Raw genomic sequence first — 24,137 nt, forward strand, 5'->3', positions numbered from 1 at the left:
AGTCTATGTCCACTATTAAGTGGGCATATACACATGCCTCTTCCCCAAACCTCCTTGTTAACTGTTCTCCAATCTTATACCAAGTCCCTGACCTCCAACCCATGAATTTTTGTAGACATAAATATATGGGCATCTCTCCTTCCAGGAAAAGTGCATACCAGATGTATGGCTTGACTTTCTTCCCTTTGGGAAAATTTATCCTCCCCATAGTTCTCCAGGGTCACCCCTGAACAGGGTGTGATTCTGTAGCAGTTTATTTTCATCTAGTACCCACACGTTGTATAGTTGCATCTCTAAACCAGGATCAATTTTTTCCTTCCTTGATCAGGTGGAATTTATTTTTTTAATATACTTTTAAAAATATTTATTTTGCTGCACCGGGTCTTAGTTGTGGCATGTGGGATCTAGTGACTTGACCAGGGATTGAACCCGCGTCCCCTGCATTGGGAGCGTGAAGTCTTAGCCACTGGACCACCAGGGAAGTCCCAGGTGGAATTTCTTATGAGACCATAGGTGTGAATGAAGGATAGGCGGCACTGGAGTAGATGGTGTGGCGGTCTTAACCACTTGTTTGTAACACATTTGTGCCTTCTCTGAAGGCACAAATGAGTTATGAACCTGTTTAACCTAGATCTTGCATAAACCATATCTTTTTGATGATGAACATCTTTTCCCACTCCCAAAGTTATGGGTTGATGGGTTAGATTACACCCAGTTCATAATAGGCAGCTCAGGTCACCTGGACAGTTGGTGTTCCATGGTCAAGTACTTGATCTTAATTAGAGGAAAATGGCCAGCATACCCCAAAATCTAAAAGTCTGCACTATGCTTCTCCTATTGAGATTTGCCAGTGGCTTTACATTGTATTCTCATTTTCGCTGTTGGATCTGCTGGGTCACAAGTCTCAACTGACCATAGGGCACATGAGTCTTAGACCTGCTAGAGTTCTCTCTTGATCTGGGCCCAAAATTCATAGCCTAACAGGTTTCCCAGAAAATGAGTTAGAGTAGCAGACCCGAATGTAGTATGCATTGCCTACAGAATCCAAAGATACCATGATGGTTAATTTTATGTGTCGACTTATTAGGCCACAGTACCCAGATATTTGGTCAAACATTATTCTAGATGTTTCTGTGAAAGAATTTTTTAGATGAAATGAACATTTTAATTGGCTGACTTAGGGTCAAGCAGATTATTCTCCATAATGTGGGTAAGCCTCATTTCATCAGTTGAAGGCCTTAAAAGACAAAACCTGACCTTCTAGAAGAAGATGGAATTCTGCCAGCAGACTGCCTTGGGACTTGAACTGCAACACTCTTTCTTCCCTGGGTCTCCAGCCTGCCTTGCCCACCTTCAAGATTTTGGACTTCTCAGCCTCCACAATCATGTGCATATATAAAAAATTGGTTCTATTTCTCTGAAGAATTCAGACTAATACAGATGCCTTTTCCTTAGTGGTAGGGCTTGCAAAATGCAGACACTGGTCTTTGCTTGGGAATATAGATTGTAATATAAGACCAGAGAGGGACTGCAGAGTGAGACAATAGAGGGACAAGGCTGGAAACCTGAGGGACATCAACACAAAAGAGATAGAGAAGACAAATTCAGAAAGGGACTGAGGAGCTTCAGGCTACATAGAAGGAAAAGAGAGAGCAGAAGAGCCATGTTTGTGAGGTCACTGAGGTCAAGGAAAGAGAAGCCTTTCAAGAAGTAATCAGTGGTGTCATGTGACAGAGAGGAGTTAGCAGCAGGGAAATCATTGGTGACTTCAGTGAGAAGTGTTTCAGAATCCAGTTGTGGGTGCAGAAGCAGGTTACCGATGTATAAGGCAGAGTGAATGGGTAGTGAGAATATAGTCAAGTAAGTTGCATCTTAACCAATCCAAGAATCAATCAAAAACCTGGCTTTGTAGGAGATGGGGTAGATGGGGTGGGCTGGAGTTTGAATATTTTCCCCTTCGTTTAACTGGAGAGATCCCTGAATGCAGGAATGGCTGATGGAGAGGGAAAGGTTGAAGATTCAGACAGAAAGGGCATTGTTGATGGACTGCAGTCCCTGAGGAGGCTCAGAGGGCTGACATCCAGAGGTCTGTGTCATGAGAGTCAGCATCCAGAAGAATTATTCTACAGCCTTCACAGAATGATGATTTGTAATAGAGGTTGCAGTCTGTTTACCTTCTCTCATAAGACTTCCAAAACAATATATGCAAGTACCAAAAGGTGGCTTTTAAAAATTGTTGACCTGGATCAAAGGAAGTTGGTAAATTGGAGATGTGGTCAGAAATAAATGGAACTAAGCCTGGGAAAGGTTAATTACAGGGTTGTCATACTACAGGGAGGAAAAACACTGGGCAAGGACTGGCTGGGAATCTAAGAGTTATCATGAGGAGCTGAATATGAACAAGCAAATAGAAGCGTGTTTTTTGTTTTTTTGGTGGTGCCATGCGGCTTTCGGGATCTTAGTTCCCAGATCAGTGGATTGAACCCATGCCCCCAGCAGTGAAAGAGCATAGTCCCAACCACTAGACCACCAGGGAATTCCCAGAAGTGTGGTTTAAAAAGCAGGCACCATTCTGCAGGACACACATTTTTAAATGCATGTTTTATATTTAAACACCTAGCATGCTGCTGTATATGTTGCAAATATTGCTGACTTTGTTCGATTTGTTGCTACTGATCTGCCCTCACCAGGTCATACTCTTAAAAATTATTTGGGTGGGAGTGGTGACAGTTATACTGAAATATCCATGTTCTCTTGCCTGATTCCTAAGGCAAAGATTCATCCCTGCAACTTGCCTGGTTAGGGTGAAGCTTGTATAGGCAGCAGTGGTGAAAGAGTCATTGTTTTTTCTTTTCTTTATGTGACACTAAGCAGCAGCAGTATGTTGACCACATTTTTTATTTAGGCCTCATTGAATAGCTAATACTAATCAACCGATCTAACTTACTAAACAAATAAAACTTCTCACATGAGGACTACAAGTTAATCTTCTTTTACCCTCCACATTATTTAGGTCTCTTATTAGTAAAAGCGTAGTATCCATTATTCAAGCATGCTGTGAAGATCCCTGGTTCAATCCCTGGTTGGGGGAACTAAGATCCTGCATGACACAAGGCGAGGCCAAAAAAAAAAAAAAAAGAATCAGAGAGTTTAAAGATTGTTTCTTCCAATTGCTAGGTGTATTTGGACAAAATGTACATATTTCAATACTGTATTATTTTGGTAAGAAGAGTTTACATGATGCTGGCTGGCAGCCAATTTAATATTGTTGATTTAATTTAGTGTTATCTATCTGCTCATTGTTTATGCTAATGACAAAAAAGATATCATAAGTAAGAGAATCCTATACATAAATGAAAACTCACATTTTGTTTGTGTACCTAAAAGTTTATACTTTGGGAGTCAACATGTTGCAGTGGCACATGCATGGGAATTGGAATCAAATAGATCTGGGTTCAGGTGCTGGGTTTTTTTTTTTTGCGGTACGCGGGCCTCTCACTGTTGTAGCCTCTCCCGTTGCAGAGCACAGGCTCCGGACGCGCAGGCTCAGCGGCCACGGCTCACTGACCTAGCTGCTCCACGGCATGTGGGATCTTCCCGGACCGGGGCACGAACCTGTGTCCCCTGCATCGGCAGGCGGACTCTCAACCACTGGCGCCACCAGGGAAGCCCCAGGTGCTAGTTTTTGAGCTCTGTGTTCTTGAGGTAGTTAGTTATTCAGCGTAAGCCTAGTCCTATGGGGTTGTTTGGACAATCATGTGTGCTAATTACGTTAAACACCTGCACCGTGCATATGCGGAAGAAATGCTGGCTCCTCTTTCCTCATTTAATCCACCAGTTTCCAATCACTGGCAGCCTTTGAAGATAGAAGACATGAAGGTGCCTTCAATAATGTTAAATTATGCTACAAAGTAGTTTTACCTCCCTACTTATTCCTGCCCAAATTTCCCTTGAAAGTCCCCAGTGATGTCTTGGGATTGTATGGGCAAAGTGGAAACTCCCTTCTGCTTAAATAAGACTAAAATTTCTTGCAGCTATTTAGAAGTGGAAGAAAGATGTGCGGCTTATCTATTACTGCATAACAAACCATCCAAAAATCATAAAAATTATATGGAGTCAGAAATTCAAGTAGGGCTTGGCTGAGTGGTTCTTCTGCGCCGTGTAGTACTGACTGGGATCACTTAGTGGTATTTAGCTTGTGGCATGGATGGTCTGGGGCTCCAGAAGCCTTCATTCATATGTCTGGCACCTTGGTGGGGACAGTTGGAAGGCTGGGCCCAGCTGGTTCTCTCTTCCTCGCCATGTAGTCTCAAGGCCTCTCCACATGGTCTCTCCAGCAAGGTAGTTGGACTTCTCACATGGCAGCTTAGGGCTCTAAGATCAATGGTTCCAAGAGACAGGAAGTGAAATTGCCTGTCTCTTACAGTCTGGGCCCAGAAATTGGCACAGTGTTACTTCTGGCATATCCTATTAGTCACGTCAGTCACAGAGCCTTCCCAGAATCAAAGGGAGGGGCACAGATCCCACCTGTCCATGTAAAGAGTGGCAAATGATTTATGGTCACCTTTAGTCTGTTATGAAAGCATTTGAATGCCATATGCTTGAAGAGATTACATGTCAACGGGAACAATGCAGACCTCTCATAAGCACAGTTATGTGCCAGATACTTTGTTAGAATAGCTGATTACATCTAGATCTCCAGTTGCAGATGTTTGTATAAACTTCCCCACTCCATTATTTGGGTGGAAAAGGTGGACCTGGAATCTTCCTTTTTCTTTCAGTTCTGTGAAATGCTTCTATTATACTTTCATCTCTGCCATCCCTGAAATGGTGGAGTAGGAGGTGTAATACGTTACTCATATATTACTCAAATCTCTACAGAACTCACCACTTCTGGGAAATCTTCCCTGGAAAAAACAGGAATAGCCTGCTTTCTCTCTATCTGCTAGAGAGATAGGTACTGTGTGTCTTTAAAACTTTTCCAAAATTAGATAAAAGTTATTACACACTAGAAGTCAGAAGGCAATCGCCAGTAAATTGCACTTGAGAAAGAGAGAGTGAGCAAGAGAGAGTGAGCAAGAATACTCTTCAGGTAATAGTGTTACACTTTATCATTTTCAATAAAATTTAATTTCTTAGTTGTTAACCACTAGAGATACTTCAGATGTTGGGAGTGCTAATCGTTGTTAGCAAGTTAGTTGCTTCTTCAGTAACATTGAGAGTAGTAAGCAGCAACCAAGGTTAATTATATCTTAGGTTATTTATATCTGTTAATTATAGTTAATGATATTATATTATACTATACTTCAAAACTTAGAGGGCAGGTCTTAATTCCTAATAGGGCTTATCATGCATAACAGTTCTAGTAAGGCTTTGTTTTTACGTGAATAAATATGAAGCTTATACTGAAGAATGAAGTATCCAGGCACTTCCCTTTCAAAGTCAAAGTTCAATCACTCAGAGAAGTTGAAATAGCTGACACATTTACGCTTTTTTTGTTTCAAACTATGGAACACAAAAATAAGTGATCCCTGACAATAAGAAGTGGTATATTTAGGGTAAACATGTCCCTAAGTTCCATCCACTTCTTGTCTTATGTACAAATGTACCTAAAAATTACTGTTTCTAAAATGACACTGAGGTTTTACTGAAATCATAAAAATGATAGAATTTTAAAATTCTAACCTAAAATCTGCTTTAGTACCAACCAGAGGAAATTAGATGGTTGTTTGTAGGCTAATCAAGAGTCCTTAAACTCCTCTATAGGAATGATACATTTCCCCTCTTTGTATTAAGAGACTAATGGCTACCCTCTTCAGTGAAGCTGGATCCTTTATCGCAGGCTCAGGAGACAGCCAGAGGTTTAGAGATAGATTGCTTTGAGGGCACTGGAACCGCTGAGGTGCTGAGTAACCCTACTGAGAAAGAAAAAAGAGGGTGGCGCTTCTGGAGTTAAAATAAGACAGAATGCATCATTGGAGAACACAGTGGCTGAAGACTGGCAGAATTCTCAACATCTCAGGCTACCACATACTGTTCAGTTTTCATGTGTACTTTGGAGGTGCTCTAGAAAGCTCTGACAAAAAATAATTAGAATTCAGATGTACAGTACATTTTTAGCCAGTCCATATAAAGGTGACCCTGGTGGTGCAGGAACTGTTCTGACGTTCATTACTTAAAAATTGGTCTTGTTCCCCTTTGTCAGTATGTAGCGGGAGGTGTTAGTGATGAGTCCTAATTTTATGTGTCTCTATCCACCCTCTAAAAGGTTTTGAATTATTTTGAACTCTCATAACATTTGAGGAGAGCCTGTAGGTGTTTTGTATATGTTCTGGACGATGCCTAGCATTCTGGGAGAGATTGATAAGAAGTAAGTAATAAACACATCTCGTTTGCCAGTGGACCAGGAAGATAGCTATCATTCCTTTAGCAAAGAGCAAACTAATAAGCAGGATTCTGGCCAACCTTTCCTTTCTTCTGCAGCTTAAAGTTATTTACTCGGGCTTAATGAATGGCCATCGGCTGGCAGACACAACAGCTTCACAATATTTGCACACAATTTATTTGGGTCCGTTTAAAATTTCTCTCTCTCTTTGGCTCCAGGGATGCCCGAAGGAGAATTCAGAGAGAAACTCTGGAGACAGAGGAACGGATGATTTCGTTTTCTAGTGATAAAAAAAATCCATATATACACTAATATGTATAAAATGGATAACTAATAAGAACCTGCTGTATAAAAAAATAAAATAAAATTCAAAAATTCAAAAAAAGAAAATCATAAAGAAGAGAAAAAAAAAAAATCCAGTCTGAGGGGCCAGGTTGGAGGGCCATCCAAGACGAAACCAGCTTTGGGGGAAAGACAGAGAGAGAGAGACAGCAGGGCCCCCGGACGAAGGGAACTCCGCTGCGCCTCGAGCCCCAGAGCTCCCACCTTCCACCTAGCTGCGGGACGTCATCTCGGGAGGAAAGCCCCGGAATCCCGAGCCCGCCGAACGCTGGGACTTACCCGAGCGCGCGGGAGAGCGCGCGGGGGCCGAAGCGGCGACGCCTGTCCCTTTAAGGGGCCGGTCTCCGGGCACTGCCGGCCCAGACGCCGGGACGTGCCGGGGCCGCCCCGCCCCGAAACCGCCCGTTTCCTGCCGGGCGGCGCGACGGCACCTGAGGTACTGCGGCGGCGGCGGCCACTTGGAGCTGGCGGCTCGGGCTGTACTGCCGGCGCCGCCGCGTCTTTCTGGTATCCTTACCCGGCCGCGCAGGGTAAGGGAGAGCGGGCCGTGCCGGGCCCAGGCTCCGGCCGCGGGGACCGCGGAGAGGGGAGGGTTGCGCCGGCCGCGGGGTCCCAGGCAGACGGGAGGGCCGCGTCGGGCGGGGGGGGGGGTGCGGCCGTGGGGCCGGGACACCGCCTGCCGCCGCCCCCGCCGGGTAGGCCTCGGGCGCCGGGTCGCCGCCGCCGGGCTCCTGCTTGGGCCGGGCCACCGAGGCTGGCGGGCTCCGAGCGGCCTCGCGGCCTCGCCGGGCCGCCGCGGGCCCGACCCCTGTTCCGCTGCGGCGTCTTGTCCGAGGACGTCTCCCGAGGGTGAGGTCGGCCGGAGAGGGCCTTGGGGTGACCGAGACACCTATTTTTAGTTGGGCGTGAGGGCCCCCGGGAAGGAAGGCGGATTACCGTATCCTCGGCCGGGGGACTGAGGGAGCGCGTCCCCGGAGGCCTCCCTGGGCGGGAGCTGGGCCACGCTTACGCCATGCTGGAATTCCAGTCCTCGCTGCTCTCGGGGTACTTGGTGAAGCGGCTTTCGGCCCTTCCAGTGCCCCCTTCCGCCGCCCTGTGCTCGCCCCCGGGTCCTAGAGAGGGGCGGTTGGCCATGGGAAAGCAGCGTGAGGGCAGAGTTTGGAAAAATCTGTGGACCGCCCTCGAGACGGGAAGTTATCCTTCCTCTCCCTGAGGGGTGTGTCTTCCTTACTGATTCCCCCTCCCCCCTTCAGTTTCCAACAATGAGATTTTTGGCGTTGGGGACCTCGGCAGAAAACCCAGCCGGCAGCCTAGAAAAGTCGTACGGTAATCCGACAACTGGTGTGGCATGTGCAGCACCGCGCGTCGGTCGTGAGGCAGCATGTGTACCAGAGACCGGCATCCCCAGACGCGGGGAGCGGCATCCTAACCTCGGCCAGCTGCACCCTGATTAGGTTCAAGAGCGGGCTGTTTAATCTTAGCTCTTCCTTGTGGGAGGAAGCAGGAATCTAAATTCATGGTTGCGCCTATTCCAGAAAAGGATTTCTTAGCAGGTATCTGAATAAGCACTGCTTAAAAAGCTGCAGTTGAAGTTAACTGTTCAAAGTTGTGCTTTTTTTGAGACGCTTTGTGGAAACCCTTGAGAAATTTAGACACCCGTAGCCTGCTAAAGGCAAACACCTTGGGGTGAACTAAGCATTCTGAATTGTGTAGGAATTGTCTTAAAGTTTGAATTCTTGGTTAATTAGGTTGCACTTCTCCTTACCTCACCTAGCAGGTGAATGGCATCACTGTCTCCAGTCTGGCTAAAGTAGTTGCTGATGAGACTGTTATTATTGTCCCAAGAATAACACTGGAGTACTCTTGAATTGCTCTGTGTTTTGGGTAGACATACCTTGCTATAAATACTTTCATATTTAATGTGTTCTCTGATAAACAAGCCCCCGCCCCGCCCCCGACTCCCCATATCCTCTTGTTTAGGGATCTAACAAGAAATAACTGGGTTTATTGTTTGTAGATTCTAAGGAAAATTCATTAATTCATCCCTCTTACCCTCCCCCCAACACTGAGTTAGAAATCTCTTCTAATTTTGCAGCCTTAGCAGTGTAACCAACTCTATCAGGTGCACTTGGAGAGTGAAGTGTTCTATTAACCTTTGTGAGATTCATACTGAAACTTAAAATATAACAAAGCCTGATGAAATTTTTTCTTAAAAATATTAAACACTTTAAAATTATAAAGGGTATTGAGTATTATATAACCCTTTCTTGATGGCTCAGGGTCAACATGAAGAGCCATTAATTTATGAATGTGTTTCCAGTTTAGTATTTTCTGTATCCTCCTTTAATATCATAGTCTCTTCTGCTTGATGCAAGTGTTTTCATCTGTCTCTCACTCCAAGCCTCCTTCCAGTTTGTAGGCTTTAACCTGCTTTTAGTAGGGAGAACATTTTAATAATTAGATGTTAAAGGACAGCCAGTATGACTTTTATATTTTATTATTATTATTTTTTTTGTGGTACACGGGCCTCTCACTGTTTTGGCCTCTCCCGTTGCAGAGCACAGGCTCCGGACGCGCAGGCTCAGCGGCCATGGCTCACGGGCCTAGCCGCTCCGCGGCATGTGGGATCTTCCCGGACCGGGGCACGAATCCGTGTCCCCTGCATCGGCAGGCGGACTGTCAACCACTGCGCCACCAGGGAAGCCCCAGTATGACTTTTATAAAGGGCCTGAGAAGTGAAGGCTTTTTTGAGGCTTAACTTTAAAGGACTTGTGTTAAGATTGATACTGTGGGGAACTTATCTTGAATTTTACTTGAAATGTATGGAAGGTATATTTTTAATTGCATACTTATTATAATTTTTTATAGCAAAGAAAGTTTTAATCTAAAAGATCTCACAATACTTTGTAAAAAATTTAAGTTGTTAATAAACGTAATGGTATGGGTTTCTTAGGAATCTGACCTAATGTGTAAAAAGGAAATGAAGAGAGACTATGCTTTTCAAGAACATTCGAACGTTTGAGGATAACATCTTATAAGCTGCTTTTTCTGTGTACTGTTTATGTTTTTAGTTATTTTGAAGGTAAATCCAGAGGATACTTAGAGGCGAGAAGCAAGTAATTGTTTCTTTAGAAGTGATCACTTTTATGCATAAATAAAGTTGAGTTTCATTGCTTCCTCTTTCAGTTTTTGTGAACATGACTTTGGGTGTTCTGATCATAAAAGTGTAGTTTATGTACAAAGCACAGGTTAAACATTGGTTTAAATAAGAATGTAAGCTATTTTTTTCTGTAAACAGAAAATTAAACAGAAAGAGGAAAAGCCTTTAGTACCATAACTAAGGAGTTTGATTTAACTTAACCTTCTGTATGTGAGCTCTAGAAAGAGAAAAGTAATGACAGTTTATAACTGTTTGCATGCCAGGGTGTTTAATTGGTGTTTAAATGGTTTTTTTGGTCTTAGTGTTATTTAGGCTTTTAAAATTAATTTTTAAAATGGTATACGTTTTTAATTGGTTTTATCTTAAAAAGATAAAATAGGCAAAATAGTATACTTTTAGTACTAAGAATAGTTTTAGTAATGATTCCAGTAGGAAATCTAATATTCCTAGGAAATGTGTAAGAAGTGACCTCCTTTTAAAAAAAGTTGTGCTTTAGTATTTCACCTATCACCTTAACTACTACAGGCTGATTAAGAGCTTCTAACCTCAAGTCTAGTTTCAGCAAAGTGATTTGTACACTAAGTGGAACTTAAATGAATTGTTTATACTCCCCTCCTTCCAGGACATTGCTTTTTGGGTTTCTCTTCTCACTAATTGCTCTGCTCATTCTGTGTTTACGATTCGTTCTCATTCTTGAAGTGCTCAATCCTTGGTTCACTTTTCTTTTTATACTCCTCTGGTGATTTCATCCAGTGTCATGGCTTTAAATACCTATATGCTGATGGCTTCCATTTTTATATCTACAGCCCAGATTTACCTCCTGTATTCTGTACGACCTGTTCTGAATTTCTGTTTGGATGTAAAGTAGTAAACTCAAACTAAAATTCCATGTTCCTCTTTAAACCTGCTGTAGGGGCAGGCTGATCCATCTTATTAGATGGCAGCTCTATCCAGTATTCAGGTGAAAAGAAAAATGGAGTCATCCCTGACTTATCTCATTCATACTTGGCATTCTTGGCTCAATCTTACCTTGAAAATATATCCAGAATCAAATCACTTCTTACCACCTCCATTGCTCATTAGGCTAGTCGAAACCAATCTTCTCTCTCTTGCCTAGATTTCTGCAGTTAACCTCTAATGGGTTTCTCTGCTTCTATCCTAGCTCTCTACAGTCTTTTTCAACAGAGCAGCCAGATCATACCACTTCTTTCCTCAGAACCCTGCAGTGACTTCCCATATGCAGAGTAAAATCCAAAGTACTTATGGTCTACAAGGTCTTACAGAATCTGGATACTCCTACTCTCCCCATCCTCCCTTACCTCTCCTAAGTTAGCTACTACTCTACGTCTTGCTTATTTCAGCTGTCTTAGAGCCTTTACACTGGCTGTTACCCCTTCTTCAATCATTTTTTCTGTAAGGTATCTACATGACTGATTGCCTTGTCTCCTTCAAGTCTTTGCTCTTGAAATGTTTTTCAAAACGATCTGCCTTCTATTTAAAGCTGCACTTCCCTACTTATGATCTCTGTACCCTGTTCTGTTTTACATAGCAATTGTCACCTTTCAACAAACTATATAATTTCCTTGTTGATCGTGTTTATTATCTCTTCTCTCTGCCCCCAGACGTACGCTATAACGTAACCTCTATGAGGACAGGGCTTTTTGTCTCCTTTTGTTTATTGATGGATTCTAAGGGTTTAGGGCAGTGCTTGGCACATAACAGGTGCTCAATAAAGATTTATTAAAGATGTGTTCATTACAAGTGAATTAAAATCTTTATCCTACAGTTTTTTGTTGTTGTTTTTTTTTTTACTGTGATGCATACCTCATTTTTGGACACATGTAGTTTTCAGTTTGCTCCTTTCCTAGGAACAGTCAGAGAGCAGAAGAAAAGTGGCAGGGAACCTTTGGGAACCCCTTGGTGGAGGGAGTGATGTTTAAATGTGGCGGAGACCGTCTTACCTGTCTCACGTGATTAGGACTATTAGTTAGGTAATATAAAAAGTTGGTTAAAGCAAGAACTCGAGGTATCTGTGCACTTCGTTTTAATTTTAAGCATTTACTTACTTTTATTTGCCTCTCTTTTTTTTTTTTTTGCTGTACGTGGGCCTCTCACCGTTGTGGCCTCTCCCGTTGCAGAGCACAGGCTCCGGACGCGCAGGCTCAGCGGCCATGGCTCACGGGTCCCAGCCGCTCTGCGGCATGTGGGATCTTCCCGGACCGGGGCACGAACCCGTGTCCCCTGCATCGGCAGGCGGACTCTCAACCACTGCACCACCAGGGAAGCCCTTGCCTCTCTTTTTTATTTGGATCAATCTCTTGTCTTTGAGTAGGGGATCTCCTGATCTTTTTTCTATACATCATTCCTTAAAAGCGTAATTTCTAGTATTGCTTTTTTTTAGTGTAATGAAACATTCGAATTCAAAATCATTCTAGATTTTTCCAATCCTTATCAAGGCCTTCCAAAGGATTTAACTTTGTTTTTGTAGAAATAACAGCTTTGTCTTTATTCTGTCATTTAATCGATTTATAGAAATAAGCAAATGTGTAGGTGAGTAGGTTGCTAGCCAGAAGCATTTAGCTTTCTGTAGACACTAGCCCATGTATTTTTAACCAAGGGGAGAAATGTCATTTAATCCAGTGAGAGGTCCTTTAAGATAGCTTCCATATTGAATCGTTTTCATGGGGGCCATAGGATCCTAGCTGCCTGCCATTACTAGAGAAGAATGTCATTTATCCACATTTCTTTATTTTTGGATCTGAGTGACATCTGCAATTAGTTATCAGAACTTATATGATTTTTAGTAATTACATTGTCTGTCAAGAGACCTGATGTTATGCTACATTCTCACTGGAAAATGTGGGATGATCATTATTTACTCTTACACATGAGTCATTTAAGTTGCTAAGGGAACAGTCTGGTCTGGAAGTCAGTAGTTAGGAGATCTGCAGGTCTTAGACCTTATTAATTCTAAGGTTTGTGCAAATTTCTTATTGCTCAGTTCTTTAATTGTATAATGTGTGGTGTAAGTGGAAAGAGTGTGGGTGCTAGGGAGTCTGAAGAACTTGGGTTTGAATTTGGCTTTGCTAGTTAATACCACTTACTGTATGTGTGGATTTACTTGCAGGAAACTCATTTGCCTTGCTTATATTATCTTAGTAGATGCTACATAAGTGATAGCTAACATTAGAGTGCTTATTTGTTGTAAGGCTTTGTAAATATGTATAGTATCATATTTATCCTCTGCAACCTTATGAGATAGATAGTATTTGGTGGAAACGAGGGAGGCAGATTAAATAATTTGTCCAAAGACACAGAGCAAGTAAAAGGAGGAACCTGAATTTGAACTAGATATTCTGACTCTAGAGCCCATTCTCATACATTGAGTTGTTTCGTAAGAATGCTTTCTGAAAAAAAGAGTAAGGCACTTGTCCATGTGCAGTTGTCTGATGTTAGGTATTAGAAAGCTACATGAAGGTTATAAAGATTTCTTTCCCCTGGAGTTAGAGGATTAACTCTTAAAGCTAGTGACTTAAATTTGAGAACTTAAAGTTTTCCAAGGAGAGAAAATAGTAAAAGCCATTTAAAACCAAATGCTATAAAGTGTTTTATAGAGAAAGCAATAGGTAGACTATGATCTTTTTAATTTACAAGAAAAATTTTCAGTCTTAATTCCTGTGTAGCGTTATGAGTTTCACTGCCGTGTGATCTTGTAGGCATTGCTCAGTGGTTATTTCAGAAAGGCCAACCCTGATCACCAGAATGAATCTTTATTCTTTGTCTCAGCCTTATTTTTCTTCACTTCATGATCAGTTATTACCTAACATTATAATATATGCTTGTTTATTTATATGCTTGATATCTGTTTCACCTCTAAGAATATAAGCACTATGAGGCGGGAACTCTTGCTCACCACTGTGAACTATATTTCTCACACTTAGGTAGTGCTCAGTTTAATGAATGAATAAATTGCCTGATGTTTGAAAATGATTGGGACTCATTGAGCCTTCTGCTTTACTTGTCATTTTTTTTTCAAATATGGATACTTTAATAGGAAATATTATATAATTATTTCAGTTCACAGTTTTCATTTTTTTGAAAAAGTACTTCATAATTTAACTATAAATTACCTACATGGCAATTATATAAGTGAGGAGCTAGATATATCACGTATTTTAAGGAACTCTCCATATCTAGCCATATTTAAATGACAGATCTGGAGTAAGAAATAATGATTAAAAAAAGCATTGTCCAAATACAAAAAGACATGTAATACGTTCCTTTAAGGCTTAAATAATGACTTAGGAAAGTCGTATCGTTCCTTTCAGACACCACTGATTAAACAGATCATGAGAAAGTCAAACTAATAATGTTAAAATTTGCATGTATTCAAACAAACAAACTTGAGGCTAGAATTTGAAACTTCTTGACTTGGATTACTGCTAATTTTGCCAATTGCTTTACTTGTCATTTGTGCCTCTGCCTTCTCCATTAGCATGGCTAGTTGATTTACGTGCAATGCCATGGAAAGTGAGACTTCAAGAATAAGGGTTTCAGGTTTACTCTTGGGAGTGGGATGGCAAACAAAATTTAATGCACGAATTTCAGCCAAAGTACTTCTTAGTACTAGTTAATCTTGTTGATCAGCAATGTAAGTGTTCTGAGTGAAATATATACATACATTATTTAGTGATTGCATATGTTTACATCTGGTTACCTTTGAAGTAAATTTGAACAAGCTAGGCTGTACTTTGAAAGCTCTCCAGTGTTCTGAATGCTATGTTGTTGAACATTTAAAGTGTTTCCTTACATTTTTTAAAAAATAAATTTATTTTTATTAATTTATTTTTGGCTGCATTGGGTCTTTGTTGCTGTGCGTGGGCTTTCTCTAGTTGCGGTGAGCGGGGGCTACTCTTCGTGCGGTGCTTGGGCTTCTTATTGCAGTGGCTTCTTTTCTTGTGGAGCACGGGCTCTAGGCGTGGGGGCTTCATTAGTTGTGGCACACGGGCTCAGTAGTTGTGGCTCGTGGGCTTAGTTGCTCCGTGGCATGTGGGATCTTCCCGGACCAGGGCTTGAACCCATGTCCCCTGAGTTGGCAGGCGGATTCTTAACCACTGTGCCACCAGGGAAGTCCTTTAAATTTTTAATATCCATGCACAGGTTGAATTCATTTGTGTGCTTTTGGCCTGTACTTGATTAGTTTATTGGGAAGTCATGTTCGTTTGAAATGTGTTCCATAATTATTTTACATAGTTTTCCTAACCTGGATATCTCAGGTTGGCTGAACATGATTTCTGTGAAGTGAATTTCTCAAGCTTCTCATATGATTTGGTATTTTCATTTCTGGGTATAGTTTCAGTTACTGTGGTGTATAATCCCTTTTGGTATCTTTTTTTTTTCTGTTTTGTTTTTGAACACTGTAAATGGGATCCTTCTGTATGAGTTTATTTGCAACTTCCTTTTTCTCCTCAACTTTATTGTCCAAATATTCTTCCACCATCTTGTATATAGCTCTAATTCATTCACTTCACTTCTACCTGGAATTTCATTGTATGTATATTTGCCACCTTGTTTGTTATCTGTTGATGGGCACTTGGGTAGTTTCCAGTTTTCTTTTGCTATTATAAACAGTTCTGCTATGAATACCTTGTATAGGTCTCTTGGTGCACTTGCATCCCTACTGTCTCTAGTATCGTGTTTTAAAAAACTTTTTTGTTACTACTTACAATAAGAAATAAATTTTACGTTATGAGACTCAATACATTATCAGATGTATACATATGTAACAAAGTTTCTTGGGAAAAAAACCTCATGTGATACTAGTTTGTTTCATTAAGAATAGAAATGCTAATCAAGACCCACTGAGTTGATTTTTGCTACCCACTAATGTTGAGGTTTGCAGTTTGAGTAAATTGTGTCGGACCATAACCTAGATAGGAGTGGAATTGCTGCATTGTAGGAGAGGTGCATTTTCAGCCTTACTGTAGGTAGCGCTGTGTTGTTTTCCAATATAATTGTACCAGTTTATTCTCCTCACTAGTGTATACATGTGATGGCTCCACATTCTGGTCTATACAGTTGAGCCTTGAAAAACTCGGTGGGGTTTGGGATGTTGACCTCTGTGCAGTTGAAATTCTGCCTATAATTTATAGTTGGCCCGCCATATCTACCCTGTTCCTCTCAATCCATGGTTTGGCATCCACAGATTAAACTAACTGCACGTTGTATAGTACTGTAGTATTTACTATTGAAAAAAATCTGTATATAAGACCCTCACATTTCACTCCCATGTTGTTCAAAGGTCTACTGTACTTGATGTTGGTAAATACTAAAGTTAGACAGCTTGTTGGGTTGAATTGATATCTCGTAGTTTGTGCATTTTTGCTTACTGAGGGGAGATGTCTTTTCAGATGTTTCCTGGCCATTTTTGTTTCCTTTTCTCAGAAATGACTGTTGGGTTTGTTTTTCTTTTTGATAGGAGTTCTTTATATGTTCTGAATTCTAATTCTCTGCGGATCATGTATCACAAATGTCTTCCCATTTTGTGGCTTGTCGTTTTCACTTTTGTATGTTTTCTTTGTTAATAAAAGTTAAACATTTTAATTTAGTTGAATTTCTCAGGATTTCCCTTTTATGGTTTGTGTCTTTGTGTCTTGTTTAAGAAATCCTTTCCTACCTCAAGGTTATAAAGGTATTCTTTCTTGCATGTTGTGGTATAAAGTTCAATGTTGCCTTTCACAACTGTTTTCCCAGGAATTGATTTTTGTTTCTTCCCTTCTATGCTGCTGTTTTCTTTTCTCCGAAGTTCCACTACTTAGCATTTCAGTTTTTTTTTTAAGGACTAAAATGTATGAATTTAGTAGATACTTTGAAATAAATCTTTTGAGTTACTAGTATTATGTATTGTCCACACCTTGCTTTTAGAGTCATAGGTAAATAATTATGTTAAGAATGTTAAGGTATGGATAGTTATCTAGTAAACTTGGAAGTCTTCACTCTCCCCCAACGCCCATATGACATTATAGATTTGTAAATAATCAGGGAAGTCAAGTCAGTGTTTGCATGTGGTTTTCTTAAGTTGTTATGGACATTTGTTGTGAAGTAGTCTGGTTAGTTATTTTCTTAAAGTTGCAGCTCTTTGTGCTTGGTATTTTGCAGTTTTACCGTAGTGCACTGTGACTGTGGACCTATTTCTCTATATCCAGCTAATACTCAGAGTATACATATAATCTGAGGAATCAGATCTTTCTTCAGTTTTGGAAAATTCTCAGCTATTTAAATATTGCTTCTTTTATTTTTACTTTTCTTCTCTTTTGGTAGACCTGTGTTGGAGTTTTTTATTCTCTGTGTATTTTAATTGCTCTTTCAGTTTTTTTAAAAAAATTTTTCTATGCCTTATATCAGGTGAATTTGGTACAGTGTAGCAATTTACTTTGTTCCTCTGCTACGGTCCAGCCTAGAGTTTATTCTGTCTATTGAGTCTACATGCCAGTATTTACAATTTTCTTTCTTTTTTTTTTTTTTTCCGGTGGCGGGCCTCTCCCGTTGCCTGGGTTCGTGCCCTGGTCCGGGAAGATCCCACATGCCGCGGAGCGGCTAGGCCCGTGAGCCATGACCGCTGAGCCTGCGTGTCCGGAGCCTGTGGTCCGCAACAGGAGAGGCCACAACAGTGAGAGGCCTGCGTACTGCAAAAAAATAAATTAATTAATTAAAAAAATTTTTTTGTCAGACTGTTTCATAAAACTAATACCATCTGGTGTGAATTCATGTTTTTATTGGTTTTTTTTTTCTTCCTCATCATTAGATTTCTTCCTATGTTTTGGATTATTGGTTTATTAAGTTCATTTTAAGTGGAGTTTTTTTTTTTTAACGCTTTTCTAAGTGATCATTCCCACCCCCACCTCCAAATTATTTATTTATTTTTAAACCATTTCTGTCTGGCCCACTCTTCCTCTAGTTGCAAGCTAGGTTTATTCTGGGACAGTTAAAAGAAAAATGCAAGGTGGAAAGTGTTTCTAATGTGAAATCATGTACTGAGAAAGAGGGAGATAAGGATGTGTGTGTGTTTGTGCGTGTATGTGTGTGTGTGTGTGTGTGTGTATATATATAGAGAGAGAGAGAGCGAGAGAGCGAGAGCACACGCTCATGTTTAGAAGAGTATTGAATGAAATCTAAAAAAAATGACAGTTTGTTATGGGGGAGAGGAACACAGTGTAGAAGAGCACTACACTATGTTCTGAATTTTCCTTTTTCTTTAGACCTGACTTTGGAGCCATGTAAGTGTTTTACATAATTATTAAAAAAATTTTTTAGATCTCTAAAAATTAAAAGTAAAACAAAATAAATGAATTTTACGTGTATTCACTTGGTGGATACCAGAGTGAAACTCCGCCAAGTGGCTTTAAAAGACAGTGACTTGACTCACTGATGATATTCCCCCTGAAATAGACCCTGGGAAGAGAGTGCAGGAAGGATGGCAAAGAAGAAAAACAAGTCTTGAACTATTATAATTTTGGTGGCAATGTATACATTGTATTTCAGTACTGTGTAATGTATGTATTGTGGGCTAATTGAAATGAGTGAATATATTGGTTTTGTTGAAAACAAACTTTTAGCATTATTTAAAGAAGATGTAGGTTTTTTTTTTTAATACTTAAGATGTGGAGCATTTTTTAAAGGCTTTATTGAATTTGTTACAATATTGCTTCTGTTTTACGTTTTGGTTTTTTGGCTACAAGGCATGTGGGATCTCAGCTCCCCGACTAGGGGTCAAACCCGCACCCCCTGCATTAGAAGGCGAAGGCTTAACCACTGGACTGCCAGGGAAATCCCTTTTTTTTTTTTTTTTTTTTGCGTTACGCGGGCCTCTCTCACTGTTGGGGCCTCTCCTGTTGTGGACCACAGGCTCCGGACGCGCAGCCTCAGCGGCCATGGCTCACGGGCCCAGCCGCTCTGCGGCATGTGGGATCTTCCCGGACCAGGGCACGAGCCCGTGTCACGTGCATCGGCAGGCAGACTCTCAACCACTGCGCCACCAGGGAAGCCCCAAAAACCCTATAGTACTAAATTTGAGTAGAAGCCTCTGTATGCACTCATGCAATAACTTAACTTATTGAAATGTATGCATTTTCTGGCCCTGTTGACTTAAAAGGCCTAGAAACAGTGACCAATTCAATAGCAGTCTTGATGCTCACATTGTGGTCTTTAAATACCTTTTCACAATAAAAGTAAACTAGTGCTCAGAATGGGCATTTTCCAAGTCTGAGGCAGGAAACGTAGGAGATGAGCCTGCATATATTAATTATCAATAGTACCACAAGCTCAGAGGCTTGCAGTGACACACATTTGCACCACCCCCTTAACTGGGTCCTCTGCTACAGGGTTTCACAAAACTGCTATTATGGTGTTGTCCATGGCAGGGGTCTCATCTGAAGTTCAGCTGGGGAAAGATCTGCTTCCAAGTTCATGTGCTTGTTGGCAGCATTCAGTTCCTTGGAGGGTGCCCAACTGAAAGCCTTAGTTTCTTGTTGGCTGTTGTCTGGGAGGCTGTTCTTAGGTCCTTGCCTCATGACCCTCTCCATAGGCAGCTTACAACATGGCAGCTGCTTTCTTCAAAGCCAGTAAGGGAGAGAAAGAGTGACCTAGGAACAGGGGTTACAGTCTTATGTAATATAATTATGTATATGTAATCATTTTTAACATTCTGTCACCTTTGTCATATTTTACTGATCAGAAGCAAGTCACAGGTCCCACTCATACTTAATGGAGGGGATTGTACAAAGGTGAGAATGCCAGGAGAGCAACTCGAGTTTCTTTTTTTTTCTTCCCTAGAATGTCTTGTCAGAAAGCAATAGAGCAACTAAAAACTATGAAGGTAGTGTCAAAACAACCTAGGAGCCATCCTGAATAAGATCCCATTGGTCAAAAGGGGGACAATTTCATTATATGCAGATGATATGATACTATATATAGAAAACCCTGAAGACTCCACATAAACACTACTAGACCTGATAAACGAATTCAGCAAGGTAGCAGGATACAAGATTAACATACAGAAATTGGTTGTGTTTCTTTACACCAACAATGAAATATCAGAAAGGGAATGTAAAAAAAACAATGCTTTTAGATATTGCAGCCCCCAAAATAAAATATTTAGGAATAAGCCTCACCAAGGAGGTGAAAGACTTATATGCTGAGAACTGTAAAACATTAATAAAGGAAATTGAAGATGATGCAAAGAAATGGAAAGATACCCCATGCTCTTGGATTGGAAGAGTTAATATTGTTAAAATTGCCATACTACGCAAAGCAATCCACATATTTAATGTGATCCCTATCAAATTACCCATGACCTTTTTCACAGAACTAGAACAAATAATTTTAAGATTCATATGGAACCATAAAAGACCAGAATTGCCAAAGCAATCCTGAAGAAAAAGAACAAATTGGGAGCCATAACCATCCCAGACTTCAGACAATACTACAAAGCATGGTACTGGCACAAAAACAGGCATATGGATCAATGGACAGGATAGAGAGCCCAGAAATAAACCCACACACCTACGATCAATTAATCTTCAACAAAGGAGGCAAGAATATACAATGGGAGGGGATTCCCTGGTGGTCCAGTGGTTAGAACTCCATGCTTCCACTGTAGGGGGTGCAGGTTTGATCCCTGGTTGGGGAACTAAGATCTCGCATGTTGCGCGGAGCAGCCAAAAAAAAAAAAAGGAATATACAATGGGAAGAAGTCTCTCCAGCAAGTGGTGTTGGAAAAGTTGGACAGCCACATGTAGATCAAAGAAGTTATAACGTGCCCTCTCACCATACACAAAAATAAACCCAAAATGGCTTAAAGACTTAAACATAAGACATGATACCATAAAACTCCTAGAAGAGAACATAGACAAAACATTCTTTGACATAAATTGTACCAGTGTTTTCTTAGGTCAGTCTCCCAAGGCAATAGAAATAAAAGCCAAAATAAACAAATGGGACCTAATCAAACTTACAAGCTTTTGCACAGCAAAGGAAACCATAAACAAAACAAAAAGACAACCTACAGAATGGGAGAAAATGTTTGCAAATGATGCTACTGACAAGGGATTAATTTCCAAAATATACAAACAGCTCATACAACTTGACAACAAAAAAACAACCCAATCGAAAAATGGGCAGAAGACCTTAATAACATTTCTCCAAAGAAGAAATACAGATGACCCATAGGCACGTGAAAAGATGCTCAACATTGCTAGTTATTAGAGAAATGCAAATCAAAACTACAATGAGGTACCACCTCATGCCGGTCAGAATGGCCATCATTAAAAAATCTACAAATAACAAATGCTGGAGAGGGTAGGGAGAAAAGGGAAGCTTCCTACATTGTTGGTGGGAATGTAAGTTGGTGCAGCCACTATGGAAAACAATGGAAGTTCTGCAGAAAACTAAAAAAAGAATTACCATATGATCCAGCACTCCCACTCCTGGGCAGATATTCAGACAAAACTATAATTCAAAAAGATACAAGATACACGTTGCCCTATGTTCATAGCAGCACTATGCACAGTAGCCAAGACGTGGAAACAACGTGAATGTCTATTGACAGATGAATGGATAAAGAATAAGTGGTACATACATACAATGGAATACTACTCAGCCATAAAAAGAAGTAAATGATGCCATTTGCAGCGACATGGATGCAACTAGAGATTATCATACTAAGTGAAGTAAGCCAAAAAGAAAGACAAATACCATATGATATCACTTATATGTGGAATCTAAAATATGACACAAATCAACCTATCTTGGGAACAGAAACAATCAGGGGCATGGAGAATAGACTGGTGGTTGCCAAGTGGGAGGGGGTAGGAGAGGGTTTGATTGGGAGTTTGGGATTAGCAGATGCAAACTGGTATATATAGAATGGATAAACAACAAGGTCCTGTATAGCACAGGGAGCTATATTCAATATCCTGTGGTAAACCATAATGGAAAAGAATATGAAAAAGAATGTACTGAGTCACTTTGCTGTACAGCAGTAATAAACAACATTGTAATTCAACTGTGCTTCAATAAAAAATAAATTTAAAAAAGGGACAATTTGAACATCAGTAAAGAAAATAACGAATGAATTGAAACAAGTCAAGTATGTTTAATCCTTGAGTTCGTAATGATGCTAAAACTTAAAAAAATACTTTAGTTGCTCTTGGGCTAACTCATTATTTGACAGTTTTGATAGGTAAAGAAAAATAAGCATTTATCCTACTTTTCTTATATGAATTGGATCTCTGGGTGACCAAATAAGAGAAGTTTCTTTCTATAGATGTATTCTAATAAAGATTGATAAACTTTATTTATTATATATTTTTTGGCTGTGTTGGGTCTCCGTTGCTGCGCGCGGGCTTTCTCTAGTAGCTACTCTTCATTGTGCGCGGGCTTGTCATTGCGGTGGCTTTTCTTGTTGCGGAGCACAGGCTCTAGGCGTGCAGGCTTCAGTAGTTGTGGCACGTGGGCTCAGTAGTTGTGGCTCATGGGCTCTAGAGTGCAGGCTCAGTAGTTGTGGCGCATGGGCTTAGTTGCTCCACGGCATGTGGGATTTTCCTGGACTAGGGCTCGAACCTGTGTCCCTTGAATTGATAGGTGGATTCTTAACTACTGCGCCACCAGGGAAGTCTCAGTGATAGGCTTAGAATGTCACCATTTTGCATCTCCTAATGAATAATGTCTAGGCGAAGATCACCAATAGTTGGTAATATCACAAAAAGATATCCAGATACTAGATACATCGTTTTGGAAGTATGCCATGCTGTCTGTGCCTTAGTCTTGCCCTCAGGTTATAATCCTGAATCTGATCTAGCCTTTAAATTTAACTACCAATTTATAGGAAATAGAAGACAAAACAAAAACAAAACACCAAAAAAACTTGTTAATACTGTGGGGATGCCATCAACAAAATTCCTACTGAGAATCTTTACAGGACAACTGCCTGGTTTTTCCAACCCCAAATTCTAAGAATTGCAAGAAAGTGAATAATAAAAGATACAGGGATGATGAATGGAAGGAGACGAGATAAATACAGTAAGTCCTCTACATACGAACGAGTTCCATTCTGAGAGTGTGTTCACAAGTCTAATTTGTTCATAAGTCCAAGTTAGCCTAGGTACCCAATTAACACAATCAGCTATATAATACTGTACTCTAATAGGTTTATAATACTTTTCACACAAAAAATAAAACATTTTTAATCTTGTGGTACAGTACATTGAAAAGTACAGCGGTACAGTACAACAGCTGGCATAAAGGGGCTGGCATCGAGTGAACAGGCAAGAAGAGTTACTGACTGGAGGAGGGAGAGGAGGTGGGAGATGGTAGAGCTGAAGGATCGTCAGCAATAGGAGATGGAGGGCAAGCTGCAGTTTCACTCACGCCTGATGTTGATGGAACGCACGTTTGCATCTTTGAAAGCTCGCAACTCTTGAGTTTCGTATGTAGGGGACTTACTGTACATCAATCAATACAGAATAACTCAAAAAATATTTACACAGCAGTTGGGGAAATGGGAATACTGGCTTGATATTTGATATTAAGGGATTATTGTTAATTTTAAATGTGCTGTGAGCCTGGATTTTTGTCCTCTTTCCTTTCCAGGCTCAGAGCTCCTATAAAGCTATATAGCTATAGGTAATAGGTTTTCAGCCTGATTCTTTTTTTTTTTAAACTTTAAAAAAAAGTATTTATTTTTGGCTGCCTTGGGTCTTCGTTGCTGCATGCAGGCTTTCTCTAGTTGTAGTGAGCAGAGGCTTCTCTTCATTGCAGTGCGTGGGCTTCACATTGCAATGGCTTCTCTTGTTGTGGGGAATGGGCTCTGGGGTGCTCGGGCTTCCGTAGTTGTGGCTCACGGGCTCTAGAGCGCAGGCTCAGTAGCTGTGGTGCACGGGCTCAGTTGCTCTGCTGTGGCACGTGGGATCTTCCCGGACCAGGGATTGAACCTGTGTCCCTTGCATTCGCAGACATATTCTTAACCACTGTGCCACCAGGGAAGTACCCAGCCTGATTTTTTTTCATACATCTTCTTTCTCCCCCCACCCCACCACCCAAGCTGTGCAAATTCTATTCCCATACCCACCTCTTGGTGTCAAGCAGCAAACCTGGTTCTGTTCTGTTGCTGTTACCTGTGGGAGCTGAACTTCTCTGACCATTTGCCTGCTATAGTCAGTATCCAGCCATCTTTCCCATTCTTTATTCCCTGTG

The 24,137-nt window shown here is 40.9% G+C and overlaps 1 protein-coding gene and 1 long non-coding RNA gene across 13 annotated transcripts in view; one reads left to right on the forward strand and one right to left on the reverse strand.

The window, feature by feature from the left end:
• LOC138842560 (uncharacterized) overlaps window positions 1-7,796 on the reverse strand; it is a 79,343-nt gene extending 71,547 nt beyond the window's left edge. The window contains exon 1 of the long non-coding RNA XR_011377261.1: window positions 7,664-7,796. This is a non-coding gene — a long non-coding RNA (uncharacterized lncRNA). The remainder of the gene's footprint in view (window positions 1-7,663) is intronic.
• KTN1 (kinectin 1) overlaps window positions 7,110-24,137 on the forward strand; it is a 118,319-nt gene continuing 101,291 nt past the window's right edge. For 11 of the 12 annotated variants that reach the window (XM_060294836.1, XM_030855069.3, XM_060294837.1 and 8 more), the window contains exon 1: window positions 7,110-7,257. The gene's annotated coding sequence lies outside the window, so the exon portion shown is untranslated. The remainder of the gene's footprint in view (window positions 7,258-24,137) is intronic. The other variant, XM_030855068.3, reaches the window with a different exon arrangement.

The sequence above is a fragment of the Globicephala melas genome, chromosome 2 (assembly GCF_963455315.2).
Source record: "Globicephala melas chromosome 2, mGloMel1.2, whole genome shotgun sequence".
NCBI classification, from domain to species: domain Eukaryota; kingdom Metazoa; phylum Chordata; class Mammalia; order Artiodactyla; family Delphinidae; genus Globicephala; species Globicephala melas.